Source organism: Osmerus eperlanus, chromosome 17, assembly GCF_963692335.1.
Source record: "Osmerus eperlanus chromosome 17, fOsmEpe2.1, whole genome shotgun sequence".
NCBI classification, from domain to species: domain Eukaryota; kingdom Metazoa; phylum Chordata; class Actinopteri; order Osmeriformes; family Osmeridae; genus Osmerus; species Osmerus eperlanus.
Window position 1 is genome coordinate 13,404,241 of NC_085034.1, and position 22,131 is coordinate 13,426,371.

General features: G+C 47.7%; 12 non-coding genes across 12 annotated transcripts; all 12 read left to right on the forward strand.

Annotated features, from left to right (window-relative positions):
• Positions 1 to 501: 501 nt before the first annotated feature.
• trnai-aau (transfer RNA isoleucine (anticodon AAU)) lies at positions 502 to 575 on the forward strand. Its single transcript has one exon. It is a non-coding gene; the product is annotated as a tRNA-Ile (tRNA).
• Positions 576 to 659: 84 nt separating this feature from the next.
• Positions 660 to 732, forward strand: trnaf-gaa (transfer RNA phenylalanine (anticodon GAA)). The gene has a single exon. It is a non-coding gene; the product is annotated as a tRNA-Phe (tRNA).
• Positions 733 to 2,302: 1,570 nt separating this feature from the next.
• On the forward strand, positions 2,303 to 2,376 carry trnai-aau (transfer RNA isoleucine (anticodon AAU)). The gene has a single exon. It is a non-coding gene; the product is annotated as a tRNA-Ile (tRNA).
• An 84-nt stretch (positions 2,377 to 2,460) lies between these two features.
• Positions 2,461 to 2,533, forward strand: trnaf-gaa (transfer RNA phenylalanine (anticodon GAA)). Its single transcript has one exon. It is a non-coding gene; the product is annotated as a tRNA-Phe (tRNA).
• Positions 2,534 to 4,103: 1,570 nt separating this feature from the next.
• trnai-aau (transfer RNA isoleucine (anticodon AAU)) lies at positions 4,104 to 4,177 on the forward strand. The gene has a single exon. It is a non-coding gene; the product is annotated as a tRNA-Ile (tRNA).
• An 83-nt stretch (positions 4,178 to 4,260) lies between these two features.
• On the forward strand, positions 4,261 to 4,333 carry trnaf-gaa (transfer RNA phenylalanine (anticodon GAA)). Its single transcript has one exon. It is a non-coding gene; the product is annotated as a tRNA-Phe (tRNA).
• A 670-nt stretch (positions 4,334 to 5,003) lies between these two features.
• Positions 5,004 to 5,077, forward strand: trnai-aau (transfer RNA isoleucine (anticodon AAU)). Its single transcript has one exon. It is a non-coding gene; the product is annotated as a tRNA-Ile (tRNA).
• Positions 5,078 to 5,161: 84 nt separating this feature from the next.
• Positions 5,162 to 5,234, forward strand: trnaf-gaa (transfer RNA phenylalanine (anticodon GAA)). The gene has a single exon. It is a non-coding gene; the product is annotated as a tRNA-Phe (tRNA).
• Positions 5,235 to 5,904: 670 nt separating this feature from the next.
• Positions 5,905 to 5,978, forward strand: trnai-aau (transfer RNA isoleucine (anticodon AAU)). Its single transcript has one exon. It is a non-coding gene; the product is annotated as a tRNA-Ile (tRNA).
• Positions 5,979 to 6,058: 80 nt separating this feature from the next.
• Positions 6,059 to 6,131, forward strand: trnaf-gaa (transfer RNA phenylalanine (anticodon GAA)). Its single transcript has one exon. It is a non-coding gene; the product is annotated as a tRNA-Phe (tRNA).
• Positions 6,132 to 7,251: 1,120 nt separating this feature from the next.
• On the forward strand, positions 7,252 to 7,325 carry trnai-aau (transfer RNA isoleucine (anticodon AAU)). Its single transcript has one exon. It is a non-coding gene; the product is annotated as a tRNA-Ile (tRNA).
• An 84-nt stretch (positions 7,326 to 7,409) lies between these two features.
• Positions 7,410 to 7,482, forward strand: trnaf-gaa (transfer RNA phenylalanine (anticodon GAA)). Its single transcript has one exon. It is a non-coding gene; the product is annotated as a tRNA-Phe (tRNA).
• Positions 7,483 to 22,131: the final 14,649 nt, after the last annotated feature.

Here is a 22,131-nt window from a genome sequence, read left to right on the forward strand (position 1 = left end):
CTGTGCACCAGTGGGCCGTGTTTTCCCTCCATTGGATGGAATGTCAAGCCGCAAAACGCCCCCGCCGATTGAGGATTTGGAGACGTTCCTGTAATTGCCGCTAAAAGGACGACAGGAGAGAGTGGCTTGTGTCGCGATGAAGATGACGACCAGCTGCATCGAGGGGGTGCTGTCTGCGTTGGGAGATAGACTGCAGAACGTGCAGCGGAGCTGTACTTTAGGGGAAACTGCCAAAAGGCGAAAAAGAAGAAGACGGTATTGGACAATGCTGGCGTCTATCCCGCTACCTCTTGCATGATAAGCGAACGCCGTACCATTTCGGCAGTGCACCTTGGAGTCTCGGAATGCTGCTAGCTCCCGTTTCGTTGCTTTCTTGACATCCACTTGAATTTGCAGCGAAAAAAGCGCCTGGTGGCGTGGGACAAACAAGACCGGTTGTTTCACGCCGACACAAGGTGGCGCCGAGGACACCACGTTTCCGTAGCTTCACGTGGTGTCATTGGCCTGTTAGCTCAGTTGGTCAGAGCATGGTGCTAATAACGCCAAGGTCACGGGTTCGATCCCCTTACGGGCCATTGAGAGCTTTTTGGAGGTCTTTTCCTTCCTTCCCCGCGTTTGTGGCCAGGCTTCGACATGCTACTGAAGGCAGTGGTTTCTGTGCCGAAATAGCTCAGTTGGGAGAGCGTTAGACTGAAGATCTAAAGGTCCCTGGTTCAATCCCGGGTTTCGGCAAAGCTTTGGCGTCTCCAAAGTAGAGTCTACTCAAGGAAGTGGTTGACGGTGTGTTTTCTCAAAGGTCACGCCAAAGCACTGCTGACCGCTGACTGGTCAAAGAAATGCGCGACACGGGACGTACTGCATAAACTTGTCCCTTTTAAATATCTGAGGTGAGAGCGCAGCGCTGTGCACCAGTGGGCCGTGTTTTCCCTCCATTGGATGGAATGTCAAGCCGCAAAACGCCCCCGCCGATTGAGGATTTGGAGACGTTCCTGTAATTGCCGCTAAAAGGACGACAGGAGAGAGTGGCTTGTGTTGCGATGAAGATGACGACCAGCTGCATCGAGGGGGTGCTGTCTGCGTTGGGAGATAGACTGCAGAACGTGCAGCGGAGCTGTACTTTAGGAGAAACTGCCAAAAGACGAAAAAGAAGAAGACGGTGTTGGACAATGCTGGCGTCTATCCCGCTACCTCTTGCATGATAAGCGAACGCCGTACCATTTCGGCAGTGCACCTTGGAGTCTCGGAATGCTGCTAGCTCCCGTTTCGTTGCTTTCTTGACATCCACTTGAATTTGCGGCGAAAAAAGCGCCTGGTGGCGTGGGCCAAACACGACCGGTTGTTTCACGCCGACACGAGGTGGCGCCGAGGACACCACGTTTCCGTTGGATGAAATGTCAAGCCGCAAAACGCCCCCGCCGATTGAGGATTTGGAGACGTTCCTGTGCTTGCCGCTAAAAGGACGACATGAGAGAGTGGCTTGTGTCGCGATGAAGATGACGACCAGCTGCATCGAGGGGGTGCTGTCTGCGTTGGGAGATAGACTGCAGAACGTGCAGCGGAGCTGTACTTTAGGGGAAACTGCCAAAAGACGAAAAAGAAGAAGACGGTGTTGGACAATGCTGGCGTCTATCCCGCTACCTCTTGCATGATAAGCGAACGCCGTACCATTTCGGCAGTGCACCTTGGAGTCTCGGAATGCTGCTAGCTCCCGTTTCGTTGCTTTCTTGACATCCACTTGAATTTGCAGCGAAAAAAGCGCCTGGTGGCGTGGGCCAAACACAACCGGTTGTTTCACGCCAACACAAGGTGGCGCCAAGGACACCACGTTTCCGTTGGATGAAATGTCAAGCCGCAAAACGCCCCCGCCGATTGAGGATTTGGAGACGTTCCTGTGCTTGCCGCTAAAAGGACGACAGGAGAGAGTGGCTTGTGTCGCAATAAAGATGACGACCTGCTGCATCGAGGGGGTGCTGTCTGCGTTGGGAGATAGACTGCAGAACGTGCAGCGGAGCTGTACTTTAGGGGAAACTGCCAAAAGGCGAAAAAGAAGAAGACGGTATTGGACAATGCTGGCGTCTATCCCGCTACCTCTTGCATGATAAGCGAACGCCGTAACATTTCGGCAGTGCACATTGGAGTCTCGGAATGCTGCTAGCTCCCGTTTCGTTGCTTTCTTGACATCCACTTGAATTTGCAGCGAAAAAAGCGCCTGGTGGCGTGGGCCAAACAAGACCGGTTGTTTCACGCCGACACAAGGTGGCGCCGAGGACACCACGTTTCCGTTGCTTCAAGTGGCGTCATTGGCCTGTTAGCTCAGTTGGTCAGAGCGTGGTGCTAATAACGCCAAGGTCACGGGTTCGATCCCCTTACGGGCCATTGAGAGCTTTTTGGAGGTCTTTTCCTTCCTTCCCCGTGTTTGTGGCCAGGCTTCGACATGCTACTGAAGGCAGTGGTCTCTGTGCTGAAATAGCTCAGTTGGGAGAGCGTTAGACTGAAGATCTAAAGGTCCCTGGTTCGATCCCGGGTTTCGGCAAAGCTTTGGCGTCTCCAAAGTAGAGTCTACTCAAGGAAGTTGTTGACGGTGTGTTTTCTCAAAGGTCACGCCAAAGCACTGCTGACCGCTGACTGGTCAAAGAAATGCGCGACACGGGACGTACTGCATAAACTTGTCCCTTTTAAAGATCTGAGGTGAGAGCGCAGCGCTGTGCACCAGTGGGCCGTGTTTTCCCTCCATTGGATGAAATGTCAAGCCGCAAAACGCCCCCGCCGATTGAGGATTTGGAGACGTTCCTGTGCTTGCCGCTAAAAGGACGACAGGAGAGAGTGGCTTGTGTCGCGATGAAGATGACGACCAGCTGCATCGAGGGGGTGCTGTCTGCGTTGGGAGATAGACTGCAGAACGTGCAGCGGAGCTGTACTTTAGGGGAAACTGCCAAAAGACGAAAAAGAAGAAGACGGTGTTGGACAATGTTGGCGTCTATCCCGCTACCTCTTGCATGATAAGCGAACGCCGTACCATTTCGGCAGTACACCTTGGAGTCTCGGAATGCTGCTAGCTCCCGTTTCGTTGCTTTCTTGACATCCACTTGAATTTGCAGCGAAAAAAGCGCCTGGTGGCGTGGGCCAAACACGACCGGTTGTTTCACGCCGACACGAGGTGGCGCCGAGGACACCACGTTTCCGTTGGATGAAATGTCAAGCCGCAAAACACCCCCGCCGATTGAGGATTTGGAGACGTTCCTGTGCTTGCCGCTAAAAGGACGACAGGAGAGAGTGGCTTGTGTCGCGATGAAGATGACGACCAGCTGCATCGAGGGGGTGCTGTCTGCGTTGGGAGATAGACTGCAGAACGTGCAGCGGAGCTGTACTTTAGGGGAAACTGCCAAAAGACGAAAAAGAAGAAGACGGTGTTGGACAATGCTGGCGTCTATCCCGCTACCTCTTGCATGATAAGCGAACGCCGTACCATTTCGGCAGTACACCTTGGAGTCTCGGAATGCTGCTAGCTCCCGTTTCGTTGCTTTCTTGACATCCACTTGAATTTGCAGCGAAAAAAGCGCCTGGTGGCGTGGGCCAAACACGACCGGTTGTTTCACGCCGACACGAGGTGGCGCCGAGGACACCACGTTTCCGTTGGATGAAATGTCAAGCCGCAAAACACCCCCGCCGATTGAGGATTTGGAGACGTTCCTGTATTTGCCGCTAAAAGGACGACAGGAGAGAGTGGCTTGTGTCGCGATAAAGATGACGACCAGCTGCATCGAGGGGGTGCTGTCTGCGTTGGGAGATAGACTGCAGAACGTGCAGCGGAGCTGTACTTTAGGGGAAACTGCCAAAAGACGAAAAAGAAGAAGACGGTGTTGGACAATGCTGGCGTCTATCCCGCTACCTCTTGCATGATAAGCGAACGCCGTACCATTTCGGCAGTGCACCTTGGAGTCTCGGAATGCTGCTAGCTCCCGTTTCGTTGCTTTCTTGACATCCACTTGAATTTGCAGCGAAAAAAGCGCCTGGTGGCGTGGGCCAAACACGACCGGTTGTTTCACGCCGACACGAGGTGGCGCCGAGGACACCACGTTTCCGTTGCTTCACGTGGCGTCATTGGCCTGTTAGCTCAGTTGGTCAGAGCGTGGTGCCAATAACGCCAAGGTCACAGGTTCGATCCCCTTACGGGCCATTGAGAGCTTTTTGGAGGTCTTTTCCTTCCTTCCTGCGTTTGTGGCCAGGCTTCGACATGCTACTGAAGACAGTGGACTCCGTGCCGAAATAGCTCAGTTGGGAGAGCGTTAGACTGAAGATCTAAAGGTCCCTGGTTCGATCCCGGGTTTCGGCAAAGCTTTGGCGTCTCCAAATTAGAGTCTACTCAAGGAAGTGGTTGACGGTGTGTTTTCTCAAAGGTCACGCCAAAGCACTGCTGACCGCTGACTGGTCAAAGAAATGCGCGACACGGGACGTACTGCATTAACTTGTCCCTTTTAAAGATCTGAGGTGAGAGCGCAGGGCTGTGCACCAGTGGGCCGTGTTTTCCCTCCATTGGATGAAATGTCAAGCCGCAAAACGCCCCCGCCGATTGAGGATTTGGAGACGTTCCTGTGCTTGCCGCTAAAAGGACGACAGGAGAGAGTGGCTTGTGTCGCGATGAAGATGACGACCAGCTGCATCGAGGGGGTGCTGTCTGCGTTGGGAGATAGACTGCAGAACGTGCAGCGGAGCTGTACTTTAGGGGAAACTGCCAAAAGGCGAAAAAGAAGAAGACGGTATTGGACAATGCTGGCGTCTATCCCGCTACCTCTTGCATGATAAGCGAACGCCGTACCATTTCGGCAGTGCACCTTGGAGTCTCGGAATGCTGCTAGCTCCCGTTTCGTTGCTTTCTTGACATCCACTTGAATTTGCAGCGAAAAAAGCGCCTGGTGGCGTGGGACAAACAAGACCGGTTGTTTCACGCCGACACAAGGTGGCGCCGAGGACACCACGTTTCCGTAGCTTCACGTGGTGTCATTGGCCTGTTAGCTCAGTTGGTCAGAGCATGGTGCTAATAACGCCAAGGTCACGGGTTCGATCCCCTTACGGGCCATTGAGAGCTTTTTGGAGGTCTTTTCCTTCCTTCCCCGCGTTTGTGGCCAGGCTTCGACATGCTACTGAAGGCAGTGGTTTCTGTGCCGAAATAGCTCAGTTGGGAGAGCGTTAGACTGAAGATCTAAAGGTCCCTGGTTCAATCCCGGGTTTCGGCAAAGCTTTGGCGTCTCCAAAGTAGAGTCTACTCAAGGAAGTGGTTGACGGTGTGTTTTCTCAAAGGTCACGCCAAAGCACTGCTGACCGCTGACTGGTCAAAGAAATGCGCGACACGGGACGTACTGCATAAACTTGTCCCTTTTAAATATCTGAGGTGAGAGCGCAGCGCTGTGCACCAGTGGGCCGTGTTTTCCCTCCATTGGATGGAATGTCAAGCCGCAAAACGCCCCCGCCAATTGAGGATTTGGAGACGTTCCTGTAATTGCCGCTAAAAGGACGACAGGAGAGAGTGGCTTGTGTTGCGATGAAGATGACGACCAGCTGCATCGAGGGGGTGCTGTCTGCGTTGGGAGATAGACTGCAGAACGTGCAGCGGAGCTGTACTTTAGGAGAAACTGCCAAAAGACGAAAAAGAAGAAGACGGTGTTGGACAATGCTGGCGTCTATCCCGCTACCTCTTGCATGATAAGCGAACGCCGTACCATTTCGGCAGTGCACCTTGGAGTCTCGGAATGCTGCTAGCTCCCGTTTCGTTGCTTTCTTGACATCCACTTGAATTTGCAGCGAAAAAAGCGCCTGGTGGCGTGGGACAAACAAGACCGGTTGTTTCACGCCGACACAAGGTGGCGCCGAGGACACCACGTTTCCGTAGCTTCACGTGGTGTCATTGGCCTGTTAGCTCAGTTGGTCAGAGCATGGTGCTAATAACGCCAAGGTCACGGGTTCGATCCCCTTACGGGCCATTGAGAGCTTTTTGGAGGTCTTTTCCTTCCCCGCGTTTGTGGCCAGGCTTCGACATGCTACTGAAGGCAGTGGTTTCTGTGCCGAAATAGCTCAGTTGGGAGAGCGTTAGACTGAAGATCTAAAGGTCCCTGGTTCAATCCCGGGTTTCGGCAAAGCTTTGGCGTCTCCAAAGTAGAGTCTACTCAAGGAAGTGGTTGACGGTGTGTTTTCTCAAAGGTCACGCCAAAGCACTGCTGACCGCTGACTGGTCAAAGAAATGCGCGACACGGGACGTACTGCATAAACTTGTCCCTTTTAAATATCTGAGGTGAGAGCGCAGCGCTGTGCACCAGTGGGCCGTGTTTTCCCTCCATTGGATGGAATGTCAAGCCGCAAAACGCCCCCGCCGATTGAGGATTTGGAGACGTTCCTGTAATTGCCGCTAAAAGGACGACAGGAGAGAGTGGCTTGTGTTGCGATGAAGATGACGACCAGCTGCATCGAGGGGGTGCTGTCTGCGTTGGGAGATAGACTGCAGAACGTGCAGCGGAGCTGTACTTTAGGAGAAACTGCCAAAAGACGAAAAAGAAGAAGACGGTGTTGGACAATGCTGGCGTCTATCCCGCTACCTCTTGCATGATAAGCGAACGCCGTACCATTTCGGCAGTGCACCTTGGAGTCTCGGAATGCTGCTAGCTCCCGTTTCGTTGCTTTCTTGACATCCACTTGAATTTGCAGCGAAAAAAGCGCCTGGTGGCGTGGGCCAAACACAACCGGTTGTTTCACGCCAACACAAGGTGGCGCCAAGGACACCACGTTTCCGTTGGATGAAATGTCAAGCCGCAAAACACCCCCGCCGATTGAGGATTTGGAGACGTTCCTGTGCTTGCCGCTAAAAGGACGACAGGAGAGAGTGGCTTGTGTCGCGATGAAGATGATGACCAGCTGCATCGAGGGGGTGCTGTCTGCGTTGGGAGATAGACTGCAGAACGTGCAGCGGAGCTGTACTTTAGGGGACACTGCCAAAAGGCGAAAAAGAAGAAGACGGTATTGGACAATGCTGGCGTCTATCCCGCTACCTCTTGCATGATAAGCGAACGCCGTACCATTTCGGCAGTGCACATTGGAGTCTCGGAATGCTGCTAGCTCCCGTTTCGTTGCTTTCTTGACATCCACTTGATTTTGCAGCGAAAAAAGCGCCTGGTGGCGTGGGCCAAACAAGACCGGTTGTTTCACGCCGACACAAGGTGGCGCCGAGGACACCACGTTTCCGTAGCTTCATGTGGTGTCATTGGCCTGTTAGCTCAGTTGGTCAGAGCGTGGTGCTAATAACGCCAAGGTCACGGGTTCGGTCCCCTTACGGGCCATTGAGAGCTTTTTGGAGGTCTTTTCCTTCCTTCCCCGCGTTTGTGGCCAGGCTTCGACATGCTACTGAAGGCAATGGTCTCTGTGCCGAAATAGCTCAGTTGGGAGAGCGTTAGACTGAAGATCTAAAGGTCCCTGGTTCGATCCCGGGTTTCGGCAAAGCTTTGGCGTCTCCAAAGTAGAGTCTACTCAAGGAAGTTGTTGACGGTGTGTTTTCTCAAAGGTCACGCCAAAGCACTGCTGACCGCTGACTGGTCAAAGAAATGCGCGACACGGGACATACTGCATAAACTTGTCCCTTTTAAATATCTGAGGTGAGAGCGCAGCGCTGTGCACCAGTGGGCCGTGTTTTCCCTCCATTTGATGAAATGTCAAGCCGCAAAACGCCCCCGCCGATTGAGGATTTGGAGACGTTCCTGTAATTGCCGCTAAAAGGACGACAGGAGAGAGTGGCTTGTGTCGCGATGAAGATGACGACCAGCTGCATCGAGGGGGTGCTGTCTGCGTTGGGAGATAGACTGCAGAACGTGCAGCGGAGCTTTAGGGGAAACTGCCAAAAGACGAAAAAGAAGAAGACAGTATTGGACAATGCTGGCGTCTATCCCGCTACCTCTTGCATGATAAGCGAACGCCGTACCATTTCGGCAGTGCACCTTGGAGTCTCGGAATGCTGCTAGCTCCCGTTTCGTTGCTGCAACTTGGCAGAAGGGTCCGACCGCGGTTTTCTCTTGTTCTCTGGTTGGACCAAAAATAAAGTGGTGAGAGAGGTCCGGCCGCGGTTTCTCTGACGGCAGACGTCACGTGGCCCTGTCTGCTTCCCGAGGCCGTCCGACCTGCAACTTGGCAGAAGGGTCCGACCGCGTTTTTCTCTGGTTCTCTGGTTGGACCAAAAATAAAGTGGTGAGAGAGGTCCGGCCGTGGTTTCTCTGACGCCAGACGTCACGTGGCCCTGTCTGCTTCCCGAGGCCGTCCGACCTGCAACTTGGCAGAAGGGTCCGACCGCGGTTTTCTCTGGTTCTCTGGTTGGACCAAAAATAAAGTGGTGAGAGAGGTCCGGCCGCGGTTTCTCTGACGGCAGACGTCACGTGGCCCTGTCTGCTTCCCGAGGCCGTCCGACCTGCAACTTGGCAGAAGGGTCCGACCGCGGTTTTCTCTGGTTCTCTGGTTGGACCAAAAATAAAGTGGTGAGAGAGGTCCGGCCGTGGTTTCTCTGACGCCAGACGTCACGTGGCCCTGTCTGCTTCCCGAGGCCGTCCGACCTGCAACTTGGCAGAAGGGTCCGACCTCGGTTTTCTCTGGTTCTCTGGTTGGACCAAAAATAAAGTGGTGAGAGAGGTCCGGCCGCGGTTTCTCTGACGCCAGACGTCACGTGGCCCTGTCTGCTTCCCGAGGCCGTCCGACCTGCAACTTGGCAGGCCAATTGCCAGGCCAATTCTCCCGCCGAGAGGGATCGCCAATCGTCGAATCGTAAAAGGCCGCGCGCGCGTGCAGTTGGACCAAAAAATAATAATAAATAAAGTGGACGAGACGAGGTTGGAGAGACGCGTCGATTTCATTTGTCTCCCTTCGTTCCGACCTTATCAATTTAATCTAGGTCAACGTTGCCCGTCTCATTTCGAGGGCCGCCGCACGGCCGCTTGGCAGACGGGTCCGACCGCGGTTTTCATTTGTCTCCCGCTGTTCCGATCTTATCAATTTAATCTAGGTCAACGTGGCCCGTATGATTCCGAGGGCCGCCGCACGGCCGCTTGGCAGACGGGTTCGACCGCGGTTTTCATTTGTCTCCCGCCGTTCCGACCTTGGCCGGGTTTCCCAGATTCGTTAAGAAGCTCTTAAGCGCTAAGAGCTTCTTAGGAGCGTTCTAAGAGCGCTGTGAAAGAAGGACGTGTTTCCCAGAGTCGTTCTTAGCTTAAGAAGATCTTTCACTAAGAAGGAAATGTAAGATCAGCCTGACCTACTCTTAACAGCCTTCTTAGCGACCAAACGCTCACTGCAGCTGCATCAGGGAAAGTTATATCTGACACTCAAAGGAATACTAAAACCATGCGTGATGATAAATGTGCGCCCACAGCTGCAGAACAAGAAAAATAATAGCATAAGAAGAAAAATAAAGATATAAAAATAAATAATTGCCCATGTCTTCCTGTAGCACATAAATAAAATGAATCATCATTACTATCACTCATTACGTTTTCACACACATTCGGCATATGCATATGAGTTTACATTAGCTATAAAAACATCAACAACCCTGTGGTATTTCACAGATATCAGGGAAACTGACAGGTGTAATTGAACTCGGCTGGAACCTCATCAAGAGAGGCTCCACCTGCTAGTCTATATAAAGGCGTTGCTGAAGTCCACGCGTGTGAGACACCATGGCTGCAATACAGCATATTCTCGCTGCTAATCAACAGCGTCGCCGTGCGCGAAGCCAGACAGTTTATATAAATGCCTATGTGCGTCAGCACTTCTCCCCACTGAATGTGCTGTCGGACCGGGCTGTCCAGTCCAAGTACCGGCTTCCCCGTGTGGAGATCCAACGCCTCGTCAGGTGCAGCTCCTGGCCGCGCTGCGTTTTTACGCAGTGGGGAGCTTCCTGGAGGTGGTTGGGGACAGCACCGGCCTCAGCAAGGCATCGGTTTCACGGAGTGTGGCAGCCGTGACACCGATCCTCCTGCGCCATGCCCGGACACACATCAGAATGCCCACCATACGGGACGAGGTCCGCCAGGTCCACCGTGGATTTCATGCCATGGCTGGGATCCCCCGGGTGATTGGTGTCGTGGATGGCACACTGATCCCACAATCCCTCCCTGGTGGATCCGTGCTGGATTGGGAGGAAACATTACGCTGCCTTCAACATAGGGTGCCACCGCCCTACTCCCAACATTAAACCCACTACCATCACACAACCCATACCAACTATCATGTAGGCTATAGGGCTTGAAAGCTAGGAAATGACGCAAAATGATCCACAGAACACATGGTTGAAAAGGAAAAGTAGTTTAAAAAAAGAAGAGAAACGGTGTTGTGTGTGATTTATGCGCTGATAAAGTGGTGGGTGATCGAGTTGCCTGGCATCGATTGACTTAGTTTCAGCACCACGGCGGTGGGCAGCTCCCTCTAAGAGCTTCTTAAGAAGCTTCTTTGGCGGGATCTTAAGAAGGCAGTTAAGAACGCGTCTGGGAAACACCCCTATCTTAGCGCTCCTTCTTAGCCGAACCCTTCTTAAGAGCCTTCTTAAGTCCTTATGAACGATCGAATCTGGGAAACCCGGCCCTTATCAATTTAATCTAGATCAATGTGGCCCGTCAGATTCCGAGGGCCTCCGTACGGCCGCTTGGCAGACGGGTCCGACCGCGGTTTCTCTGAAGCCAGACGTCACACTCATTCTACCGCCGAGAGGGGTCGCTGATTGTCGAATCGTAAAGGCGTCATTAGACTCAGGGGAGATGTTGGAGGCGTGGATCCAACCTCGTCAAGTTGAGAGAGCCCAATGACGCCTACCTAATTCGACCGCCGTAATTGACAACGCAGACACTCGTTTGCAATCTCTGAGCACCAGTGATCAAAGGTCGGTACAGTAGCTCCGTGCAGCCTGTGATCACAGACATGAACAACTCAATGTTCATCATGATGAGACATGCCATCACCTTCCCGGTAGTCTTGGTTGCCTCCGAACCCTTGTAAGGAGCCTCGGAATCATCGATTTTCCGGTTGCTGTTGGAGGAGAAATAACTAAGCACTATGCTCACGACCATGGCCAGACATCCGAGTCTGATGAGTGCTATTCCAGCATGTATATAAGCATACTCATAGTCAGGTCTCCCCTCCGATGGAGACCGATGAGCGGAGTCAGCATCTATATTATAGTTGTTGTTGATAAAGTAGAGAATGTTGTTAGGGATGGTCAAAAATCCAACGATCAGAGAGGTGATGACAGCTATGGTGGCTCCCAACTTGCCCTTGAACTTGGCTACATTCACAATGACACCGTTCGGCACCGTTGACATTCTACTGTTAAACAGATCCTTACTCGTGGATATCAGAGACTCGAAGCCTCCAATGTTTGTTTTCCTGCGACTCATGTCACTCAACAGGTCTGAATCAACTGCAATTCTGCAAACTACAACCTTGTGTTCTAGCACAATAATATGGTCATAGTAGTAAACATAACAAACCCAGAACATTTAATACAATGAAGCTCCAAAGCCCTGCGATTGACTTCCAAAGCATACGTGGTGTGCTGTACGCGAAGTCAACAGCCGATCAACGTTGGTACAAGGTCAAGGGTATCACCAAACCTCTGAATAGACTCAAGTGGTACAAAAAGCAGCATTCGGTTGGTCACAACATGATAAACATGGATATTTACACGAGACTTGTCAAGGACATTAATGCCAACCCGGATGGTTCCATTGAGTGGGTTTCTGATTATCTAAGAAATTTGAACGTTCCAGAATCGAAGGTTTCAAAATTCAAGGAAGTGCTGTTGCAACTCGTTAAGTCCAAATCCCTGACTCTGTACCACTCCGGACTCCTATGGGACAATAGTCGTATGTCGATCGGAATAGGTGTTGCCGTAGACAAGGAGTGTAAGGACGTGTTCAATGGAAAAAAGACCATGTGTGATGAAGGCCCTGTGTCACGGCTCATACTCACACAGCTGAAGGCTCTGCGTCTTACTCCAATTTGTGCAGGCCTTAAGGTCGCCGGTGTACCTAGACCGGATATGTTCAGCAAACCTGGATCGTACACGTATCATAACAGCTGTACTAGGGGCTGTAAGTCGATTTGCGACACAGGGGGATTTTACACAGAGGTCGACCTGGTGGCACATGATACTGTTAAGGATAATGTAGCGCTGTTGGAGGTCAAAACTAGGAACCAAGACATTCTAGACGCTGTCACCTTGACATGATACAACACTCAGCTGTGGCTGACATGGGTGATGTTTTCTCTCACTTACCCCAGCATGGCAGAGCGGTCAGCTGCCTACCTGGTGATAATCAGACCGGGGACCAACCAGGTTACTATAAGAAGTTGTTCAAGGCCAACGATTTCGGAGAATATCCGCAAGACGTTCCCGTTGCTGAAGTGTTTTTGTTCCCAGGTACTTAACTGTCTCACTCCTATGTGTGTTAACATGAGAGTAGAAACTAAGCTGGCCTCCTCGCTGAAAAACACTGTCTCCTGGTTAGACACTACCGATTTGTGTTACAGAAACACACTTTTCAACCAGGAGAAAAGGATGAAAGTTGTTGAGAATTCAGATGACGTCGTATTGAAAATGCAGACTGTTACAAATCAAGATGAATAGTAACTAGAGAGGGTACAATTTCTGGGGAAATTGTAGGGTGTGCTTGCTTGCGTCGGTTGCACAGGGGTCCGTTTTTGGATGACATTTTTACAACTGATATTTCTGTATATTTTATATAAAAATGCATACTTATTATTCATAAAGATTACATAGATTTAAAAGATTTTTTTTGCTGCTCATTTACAACTGAAAATACAAGTGAAGTGTAGAATGAAATAGATGTCTTCTCATTTCCCCTGCAAGAGGCAGCCTCATCGTTGAATCAAAACGGATAAATTTGGCAGACCGGTGTAAAAATTTACCTAATCTCTATGACTTAAACGTCCTTTTAAGCAAGTGCAATATAGCCCTGTGTGGAGAAGCTGCCCCGGTAAATTGTACAGTACAGTACACTACTGCTGTGTTCGTCTTGGTAGCGATTGCGTTGGTTGAATTTGATTTAACGTTCCGTTGTACGGTTTAGGCTGAAATTAATTATTTTCATGAACAGATGGACAACGTTTAGGCTGTGGCAATGAAGTTAAGGTTAGTAGTTAGATAGACTTTTGATTTAAGTAAGGGGAGTGCCGAACATGTTCTGTCGCCGTTTGACTTCCTACAGCTGTGTAGATGTTTTTGTAGTGTCTCGCGTAGGCTACAGCGTTGCAGTGAGCAACACTGGTTTGAAACCACAGGTAATGATAATTTCACCCACAAATCGTTTACTTGTAATGTAATGTCATAATAAATCCTACAACGAAAATGTATTTGTGAGGAATGTTTATTTTAACGATTGAAAACAGATGCATCATAGACCACTGTAGTATGTGTTGCCCGGCCAACAGAGGCTAATGTCATGATGCTAATACTTCAGTGACATAGTAGACTACTGTTTCCGAAAGTAGATGTATTTCCTTAATAAAATCAGCTTATATTGTACATTACACGTCACAATTGTGTGTCATATCACAAAGTAAAATTAGTAAATAGTTATCACCCTGGCCTCTTTGCTTGTGGCGTTTCTGCAGCTCCCTTGCAGTAAAGCAGTTAGCTTAGCTATCTCCCAGAAGTTAACGAGCTGCTAAACTATTGTTCTGCTAGAGGTAGTCACGCGAGTTTTCGTGACGTTAGTGACGTAAGTAGCGTCATTGACTGTGGCTAGCAAGTTAGCCACCGTTAGCTTCACTTTTCGCCACAAAAACGTAATTTCCACTTAAACCATGCAACGGAACGTAAATCCCAATAGAAGCAACTCAATCGCTACCAAGACGAAACTTTTGACACCTAGGTTGTCTATGTAGGCCAAATATTGACTGAGTTTTAGGGGGGCAAAAGGAAATAATAATAATATATATGTGAGAGAACAAAGGTTGTGCTCTCGCCGAAGGCTTGACCACACCCAATAATATACTCACATGTACTGTCCTAATTTAAATGTAATGTCCCATGTGGGGGCAGTTGGGACCATACCTCCCTGCAATAGTCATCCACCTGTGCTTACTATATAACCCACACTCACGGGTGGATGTTAGATACTGACTAGACTCGGTCTGTGCAGACCACATACCCGGTTTATTACGTTTAAATTCATTTTATCGGATAACATCATTTTCTAGAAGGCGAAATGGGGTTGAAACACAATGCTATCCACGCGATGCTAGCTAATCCTCACCTAGCACCATTTGAATTGGTCAACAAACCTTGTGAACAACAGACTTGGACTCTGATATATCATCTAATGGTAATCCACAAAGTCAAAGCTGTTGACTACATTAAGGATGATTCAGAGGCGTCGATTGTGAATATGGCCAGGAGGCTGGCGTCTCATTACAAATTGGAAGATTCAGGCAGTCGGTGTGTAGTGCTTGTGAAGGATGGAGCAGCAGCTCCGAAGCCGGCTGTGACAGAGGTCAGACAGAAGCAACACCCTGAGCCTCATATGAAGTTCTGCCGACGTAATCTGTCCGCCATTTAATACACCATGATGAAGCTGTTGGCTGACATAGGTATGAAAAACAAGTTGTTTCTAGTAACCGGGTCAAACGGAGACCCAGTCGAGGATGATATAATCGAGGGAAACTTGATCAATAACCTGGTGTTGTTTCACCAAAAGTACTTGGACTGCCAGGAGTGTAAGGACGAAAGCGTAGTTGTGACGACACCTGAAGATATGAAACCTCTTGGGTGTGACACACCCGACGGTTGCCATACCGGCTCCATAGAAAGACCTGCAGGATTGAAGGGTGTATTTGTGGCGACTTTTGCGAATCCTGAGACTGTAGAAGTTTCTACATTGAGGGACGCCTGTCTGCAATGTAAGAATGTAGAAGCTGACATGTTACTCGTGGAGTTGGCGAACATTCTGGAAGGTAGCGTGACAGTTTGTTCCGGAGACTCGGACATTGTGGCAGTGCTGACGGCTTGTGGACGCGAAGGTATTACTTTGAGACTAGAAAACGAGCTACTACGAAGATCAAGACATGTACATGTTGACCTTCGGGGATAATGTGTTCGATAGTCTTGAAAAACGGTCGTCCGAGTTTCCGTTTAAGGAGATGACTTCAACTGACGATAGATTCCGAATGATGTGCGACATCACAGCTGAGGACGAACATCTGCTGCAGACGGCTCGAAAGCAACACGACTCATTCGAGGTCATTTTGGATAAACACGCCAAGGTCGACTTTAAAGAGATGGCAATTAGGTTCTTATACCTAAGCGGGATCAGAGGCTCTGTGTATTCCACCTTCCTAGCTAAATTTTTCAAGTTGAATGTCTGGAATATATTGGAGGATTTGGGAGTCATCGAAGGTTGTGTCAGTAACAATACAGTTGGTCAAAAATTCAAAACACTAGACCTTACATCTGACGGCATTTTTTCATGCAAATAAAAGGAAATATAACACAAAATGAGACGGAGCAAATTGAAAAGGTCTTTTTCATGGCACTATGTGGGACGGATTATAACTATATTCCGAAGATGCTGGGGATTAAGAAATTGATGACGGGAGTGGTAACCAACTACAAGTGTTTTTCGTCTTGGTGTAAAAAGATGAAGAGTCTTCTCTGGAATGTAAGCGGTTGCTCATGTCCGAAATGTAACGATTATCACAAAATCGGCCTGGAGTTGGCCGATTTTACAACTGTCGCAGTGAAGACCCAAGCTGAACACTGGACTAAGGCAGATTGTGAATTGATGGTCAAGACAACGAAGTACACCTGTCAAATGTGGAAGCTGAAGTGTCCGAGACCAGGATTAGAATATGTGTTATGTGTGCGTGACGGCGTTGTAAAATTCATCGACAAGTCATCACTTGGCGACTCCTCGGTGACGTGTGATGTAATCTAACGTGTGATCTTGAAATGGTAGCATGACATACTAATGTTCACATTTTATATATGCAATATTATGAAACACAAATTCTACAGAATTGGGATTTCTATAAAGTGTGTTGTGTATAATAAAGTTTATAATCGCTTTGGATAAAAGCGTCTGCTAAATGAATAAATGTATAATCACAACTGTCTGAGAATTTGTCATATACCACATATCACTTTCAACTCGGCATCCATCCTGTCTTGTTACCTCCCAAGGATCGTCATTTTAAAATGTACATTTAATTGAGGATGTTCTTTATTACATCTTTCTACATCATTGAATCGCCGAAGACATCTGAGATTAAAAATCAATTTTCATAAGCATCATCACTTTACCCTGAAATTAATCTCAACCCCTGTAGTAATAAGGCAAGAACGACATAGTTGTTGTCACCCCACCGTGTTTATCACATTTACAATACACAAATGTGAACAATTCAAATGTATTACACAAAGAAAAATACATCTTTCATAGACATGTGTCCATAGACGTCAAACACATGCATGTTATAGGAAGCCACTACCAAAGAGATGAAGCGTCTGGAGGCTGTTGAAATTGTAATGTCACTACACAGTTTCATCAATAGTTTAACCATAGTACTGTCATCATCTTTGTATGTCATGAAGTCGTCATATTCTTCGGGAAGTAGTTGTCCTCGCTCCTTCAGTACGTCTAACACGGACATTTTCCATTTGATTTTACGGTTGTAAGCGGGTAGCAGGGGCATTATGAATAGATCTCCGACATTTCTACCAAGTGCACCGCGCACCCTGAATGTCAATCTTATTGCGGGAGGGTCCTTCCTGACTGAAACAAAGACACGATTACCTCAATGTGGGGGGGGGGGGGGAGTTATTATTGATAATATGCCTTATTTTCACTAGAAGCACGTTTCTACTCACCAAACTTTCCACGCGGTCCTTTTTCTGCCAGATCTTTAAAAAGATCATGATTCAGCTGTCGGACAACCTTGAGGAATCTCTTTGCTCGCTCGTTTGTCTTGAGGCTGTGTTGAATTAACTTGTACATCATCTTAACCGAATTAGTTTTACTACCATAAGACGCGAGAAGATTATGTTCATCAAAGTCTTTTACCAGAACACTTTCCAATAAATGTCTGGTGCACACATGACGCTCGGCTATGTCGTGTTTGTAGCGGTTCAACTTTCTTTGGGAAGACATCCTCGACGCAAAGCTGACTTTTCCCTCCACAGACGCACGTCGAAATGACCTTGCGCTCCCGTGGGCGGTTCAGCGAAAAAGGAGGCGTGTTCCGGCGCAAACGTTCCCTGGTGCTATTTTGCAGTTTCCGAAAAACAATTCCGCCACTGACCAGGAAAAACGTGGTCTAAAGTCAATGGCGCAGTATTCAGATGCTATTTTAAGGGCGCAAGCTTGGTCCGTGCACACTGCTGGCGAGGCCAGGGTCTTCTTTCTGCGAAGCTACGTTACATTGTTTTGATTTATGGCGTGTTACATTTCTTCAATGATTATAAAAAGATTTTCATGAGAAATCTCTATGTATGTGAACATGATTTGTAACAATTGTGCCAATTTTCTCCCACGCCTGTTTAACCGAAGCTAATTTGGGTGGGTTTCTTCTCCCATCTCCATCAGAATTCGGTTTATTCGCCATGTAGCCTATGTTACACAAACACGGAATTTACTGTGGCAGGAAGGTGCAAACAATAAACATATACGGGTCTTAAATTAAGTAAAAAAGTACAATAGTTAGACAAATTCCTAGAACCAAACAATTTAAAAAATAAAATATAGGGTAGGCAATATAAAAATAAGAATAAGAATTTGAATGAGCAGCATGAGCGGGCAATTTAGTGCAATGAGAAAACTGCTCTGCCTTTCCCATACAATGTCACTTGTCTATCTGTTACGGCCCTGACTAGAACGTCGGTCTCCTTGGCTGTGAACCGCTCCTGGCGTGCGCCTGGCAAATCCGCCGTTATAATAGCAATCCGCCATGGAACAAGCGCTGCTCTTAAAGGGAATGTGAGATGACGCTCTGATTGGTTTATTGCACGTTACGCCCAAACCACACCCATTAGTAATGTAGCTACTTCGGACCTACCCATTTTAGATTTGCGCCAGCCGCAAAGTCATTTATCCCGCCGGCAAAATAGCAACCGAGCCGGAGTCCCGCCCACAAAGTTACTTGCGCTTTGCGGGTTGGTACTTGCGTTTCAGATCGTCAAAATAGGGGGGTGTATGTGTGTGACCAACGGTTGGATAGATTTGAGTAGTCACAACATCTCATGTATAATATTCTCTTGTAAATTTCCAACCACATATTCACAGTGATACCACAACAGGTTTATATAAAGAATCTGTATAAAAATACGTCTCCCCTGAACCAGGTTTCTTGATGTGCAATTCTATGAAATGTTTGTAGGTTTCGACAACACGGTCAGATTTCCAGTACAGCATGCGCACAGAGTGTTCCTTCAGTAAAAATATTTTTTGACACGAACCGTTGACTTTGATCCAGGTTAACACCAATTCCATCGGCACTGAAACCTCCAAATTCACACAGGCTGTGTCGGCTGCAAGCTCAATGATACCGGATGTAGACATGGTTTTATATGTTGAACGGCGAGCCTCGACCACGGTTAGCTTACATTTAAAATCGTGAGAAGCAGAGCTGATGTAAGAAAGTTTTTAAGTTACGATTAAGGCAAACGGTCATCTGCACTTCCAAGTGTGCAATATGCCAACTTCTAGTGTTTCATGGCTAGCCAAAATGAAGCTGAGTGAAGTTTCCATGGTTGGAGAAATGTATCCAACGGTTTATAGTTTGATACATCAGCCATGGTTAGATACGGGGTTGGATGATGTGCAGATAGTTTCTTGTCCAAGTGGCCATGTAGAAGTACAACTGTAGAAAAACTATGTATGTGACAATAGTGTTTTCTTCCAATAACACTGGTATTCTATCAAACAGTTTCTCCAACAGAATGAGATTTGCCATGAAACGTCTTCTGTCACAAATTAAGAGTTATAAAACATTACAGCCTACAGCGTATTGGCAAGGACCTGGAAACCATTAATGCTGACCTACACAATTGTCAGAGGTTTGTGGCTAAAATGTTGATTCTGAGAGACCTCGATGACAACTTTCCCTGTAATCTTATCCCTGACATATAAGTATGCAAATGCTGAATCACATCTCTAAACTGGTTGTGTCATTCTACATGTCTTTGTTTGTGTAAATGTTACAAACCGTGTGCTGTTTATGAAACTCAATAAAGTGTCTACAATTGACCTACGAGTTTGCCCTATCACCTTAGGACTTGGATCTTTTTTTTTTGCAGAATCATGCCTCTCACATGTAGTACTGCATCTGTATGCAGAAAGAGAACGCTAGAAGAATCATCCGGCCAATGTGATGACTGTTCCCACGTAAAAATTATAGCAAACTTGAAACGTCAAATCCTGGAACTTAATAAGTCGATCGACATGGACCGTGAAGCAAGGACTGAGGCTCTCCATGAAAGACACGTAGGACCTTTGAAATGGGAAGGTAACAACATAACATTAAAGGGAGATATAACTATGGTAAACACCACACCCAAGCCCACATCTACCAAAACCGAAATGGACAGGCTGAGCGATACACACAATCAGACTTTATACGAACTGGAGTTGTGTAAAAATGAATTGAAGGACACAAGAGAAGCTCTCCGGGAAGTGTGTGAAGAGGGAGAGACATTGAGGGCTAAGCTGTCAGAGATTCGGACGACTGAGGTCACCGATATCAAGGAAACAGCCGGTGAAACTAACAAGACCGAAGATGTACACCCTCACTTAGACTGGGTAGGGAGACACTATCTGGCGGTGTCAATCCCGGACGATCGCATGTTCAAACCTGGACAGTCTGTCACTCCGGTCGGGGTGTTGCAGAAACTGTTTGAGATGAGGGTTTCTGGTAAACTCGCGACAGGTTTCAGCGTGCTGTTAGAGAATATAAACATCATGCTATCTCACCTCGAACCCGAGTGGTACGCAAAACCTTTTGGTTTCTGTGGAGCCTACATGCATGGCAACAAGTATATAGCTACAGACAGGGTTGACACAGAGGAGTTCGCTTGGATGTTGTTTGAATACAGGGCGCACGCTCCCTTGATCGAAGTGTTAGCGGCGCTTCAAAATGTTCAAAACAGCACAGGAAAGAGTGGGGTGACGAACGTGTCTCTACACATCAGCAGGACCGTGTACAGCTCATTTGTGGCTCTCTTCAGAGACACAGTGTCAAGGGCTCACAAGGCGTTCATGCGCGTACGAGAGAGAGCCCTGACGACGAGGAAGTCTCAGGGTCTAGTTTCAGTGCCTCTCACGGCAGGCTTGTGTGTGGATCAGAATGAATCTCAAGAAGCTTCTCACTCTGTCAAGACTAGAGTCTTGCGGTCTGTACTGGAAGGCATTGACTCCCCCCCCCCCTCACATCAACCTCGATTTGGCGAGAGCTGACGTTTCTCACGAAGATCCCCTTGGTTTGCAGCATTCCCTCTCGGCCTTCAAGAAACGTAGAGGGTTGGAGTGTCATGATAAAAATAGGAGGGACTCTGACAATTGGCGTAGTCGGGGATCTCTCCCTTATAAGACTGCAATGGCAAGTGAAAGACAGGTACTCTTCGAAACACCGTGGTCAAATGCTCAACCTGCTCTGTAGACATGCAGAAGGAAGAGTAGTTATTTGTAGTAAAAAATAGATATAGTCAACTATACAAACATGAGTGGTCCATCCGAGCGACTTGAATATGGGCTAAAGGTAGGGGAGTCTGAAAATAAGAGACAATGTTTAACCCTTTCACACGTAGGTTCTAAATTCCTTGACTGGTCCCCCAGAGTGAGTTTTTTATGCGCGTGAGTTTGGATCAATCTCAACGTTCCAGAAATTGATTATGACGCATTAAAATCGAATTGCTATACAATTTAAGTATTTATCGGTTCGCATTTTCCATTGACCTAGTTTGCACCCCGTATTAGTGACGAATACTCCATTCATTGGTTGTTTTGTTTATCCACCTTCTCGTTACGTATTTCTTCCGCTTCAGGGGACTGGCGGAAGCCTTCAAAGTAGATATTTTGGCTATTATTCTGGTGACTGAAGTATTTGTATAACTCAAATTATACCACCCATATAGTTTGCACGATACTGAGATGAAAGCATGAACTGTTGTATTTCACGAGGTGATGTTTTTGCCAAACTAGCTAGCTCGTAGTGTAGTAAAGAGTCAATCAACAAGTTAGCTGTTGCTAATTTACTAGGCTATGTTATGTTGTTTGTGTGGTCGGATTATAACGAATACAAAATAATTTGGATACATCCAGTCAGTCTAATTTGATTTCTATTCATCGTTTTGTTTTCTCTAGCTGGCTTCCATCTCGTAAACCTTCTGAGTTGGCAACGCAGCCAGTGTTCACAAAATAAGTTACTGGATGGAAGCCAGCTAAACGAAAACAAAACGATACATTACAATCCTAGTAATACGCTAGACTGACTAGATGCACTTGCATTACTTTGTTATAATCCTACTACACAAACTACGTAACATAGCCAAGTAAATTAGCAGAAACTGTTGATCGTCAACCAAATTGAGCTATACTGTAGGCGAGACTGGAACATGACTCCCAGACACCTCGGCGAAAGGCGATCAAGCAAGCTCATGCTGCTTGGATACCTTCAAACCTTTTTGGTTGGCTTCAATTTATCTGGGAAACTTTTCTGGTGAGTAGATTATTTATACCCACAAAATATACACATACCTGTGGCATGATATTGAGACGAAAGCATGACCTGTGGTTGTTTTCCACTATCTGATGTTTTTGCTAGCTAGCTCGTAGTAAAGGGTATTATTCAGGTAACTAGCGATTACTAACTTGCCATGTTTAGTCCAATTAAAGCAAACACAATAATTCAGACATCCATTCTATATTGATGGCGATGTTTTGTGATCTCTTGCTACCATCTACTGTCATTAATTTCCGTGTTGATAGAAAATGTATTCCTCATTTATTGTCAGGCCACAGTTCAAGCAAAAATGAGAGCCAAGTGTAATTTGTTTGGAAAATCTGGGCTAGGGCTAGTTGATGGACGACATGTAGAATAAAC